Source organism: Acyrthosiphon pisum, chromosome A1, assembly GCF_005508785.2.
Source record: "Acyrthosiphon pisum isolate AL4f chromosome A1, pea_aphid_22Mar2018_4r6ur, whole genome shotgun sequence".
Classification (NCBI taxonomy): domain Eukaryota; kingdom Metazoa; phylum Arthropoda; class Insecta; order Hemiptera; family Aphididae; genus Acyrthosiphon; species Acyrthosiphon pisum.
In genome coordinates this window covers 46,578,124-46,580,584 of record NC_042494.1, presented here as the reverse complement: position 1 = coordinate 46,580,584, position 2,461 = coordinate 46,578,124, and positions in this window count along the sequence as shown.

Sequence of the window (2,461 nt, the reverse complement as noted above, 5' to 3'; positions counted from 1 at the left end):
TGACCTTCAAAACTAAGCTAAATAGTTTAATAGGCATCTTAAAAATATTTTTACCCTTAATATTGAGCTATTAATGTGTTTGAAATTTTGTTGTTATTTTTTATAAATATCAATACAAATGTTTCGCCGGCAAATATCGTGGCAAATAGCTTAATAATGTGATATAAGGTTCGTGATAATTTATTTTAAAAGTATTAAGTGTAGGTACCTACCAACGCAAGCACGATTTTTGATTAGCGTTTAAAGTTTAATTTTGACAAAAGCTTATCAAAATCACATATATTTTCAAATTATTTTATACCTAGTTAAAAATTTATAAAATGCTCAATGTTTTTGAACTATGAATTTACAATTAAAAACAATGTTTCTCATAAATAGTTTAAATTGTAACCATAAACTAATATTACAAATTCTAAATGAGTTACTTTAATAGCAATAACACGGTATACTAGAGGTATAAGGTTTTCCGGATAAAGTCGTGTGACCTATTTCAGTTATTTTAATTTTACATTAGTAGTAACGTTGATATTAAGGTGTCGGCACCGATGCGGTCGGGACATTTGCGGTCGGCACCTTTTGCATGCCATTTGCGGTCAATTTATTTCTATCTACCTGACTATAAGATTTGGGTGCTATATATAATATTTTATATACTATATACTTAATTTATGTTAATAGGTATAATATTATAATACTTTTTTACTCTAATTGATATCATTATATACTTGTCAATTCACTGTACTTACATAAAAAACATACCCTAATTTTTTTTAAAACCTTATTATAATTATTATAAAAAAATGATAATAATATTTTTGTCGACCAAAATTCACCTACTTACACGTTATACGCCATAGTATGAAAATGTGTTGGCCGTGATATTTATTTATACTGGATAAACCAATTTGTGATACAGCCATTTGGTTGATTGTGGATATTCGATGTCATTATCGATAAGGCGATAACGTTTACGTTTATTTTATTTTATTTTAAAATGTTTAACATTGTCGGCAATATTTACGCAGTGTTTAGTAATTTAGTATTGTACACACCTTGGTACCTACAGTTCGATTTGTTAACAGTGTTTTGATTTAAAATTTAAATTAAAAATGAATAATTCGTTTGAAGTGATAGAGACAACTAAAGGTCATCCTCTAGCTATACACGACGACTATCAATATAGAAAGTATCGAACAAATAACGCAAATATTATAACTTGGGTATGCTTGAATGAGAAAAAACAAGAAAAATGCAAAGGAAGATTAAAAACGACAGGTACTAATGTTTTAAGTGTTAGCAATCATAAATGTAAATATGACTTAGCAAAAATTGAAATAAAAAAAATATATAATATTGCAAAACAACGTACATTTGATACAACATATTCCCCCGCTCAAATTTTTCGAGAAGAGTTTACACCATTATTAGAACAGGGATTAGATTTAGTGACTGAAATTCCAGTTTACTCATCGGTAAAAACAACATTGAATCGTATACGGCGTAAATTACTCGGAAATGCATTGGATCCTAAATTAAGAGAAGATATTATTATGCTTTGCGATTCCGAATTTGTATTATTTGATGACGGAGAAGAAAATAGGATTATAGGTTTGTGTTCAATTAAATGTAGACAAATTGCATCTGAAGGAAAAGCTTGTTTTGTAGATGGCACATTTAAAAGTTGTAGTAAACAATTTTACCAAATTTACACTATATATATAGATATTGGGTCTACGAACGAAGAAATAAATATAATTCCTGTGATATATATATTACTTCCGAATAAAACAAAAATGGTTTACGAACGTTTATTTTCGATGGTTAAAACACATATTCCAAATTTTAATCCTGAATCTTTTACATTAGACTTTGAAATCTCGACTATTCAGTCAATTACACAAATATTTCCTAGTGCTAAAATACACGGTTGCAACTTTCATTTTAATCAAGCACTTTGGAGAAAAATTCAAAATATTGGATTAGCAAGTACCTATAAAGATAATGCAGATATTCGATTACACGTTAGAATGTGTTCTGCTTTAGCTCATATTCCAATTAGTGACATAAATGAAGGTTGGATTATTATAATGAGTAATACACCTGATAATGATAAACTTAAATTATTTTATGATTATTTTATTGAACAGTGGTTGGAAAATCCAATTATTTCAAGGGGAATGTGGAACTGTCATAAAAGAAGACACAGAACCAATAATATTGTTGAGGGTTGGAATAGTAAACTTAATAAAATATTAAATACACCGCGACTTACTTTTATGAACTTATATAGCTGTCTTAAAAAAGAGACTGAAAATGCGGAACTTTTATATGAAAGAAGCTACTTGAATATGGAAGGTAAAAGGAGAAAAAAATGTACACTCAATTAGACGAAAGAATTAGAAAAACAGTAGTAAACTATGAATTAGATATGATTTAGAAAATGCTTAAAAATAGCTAATTA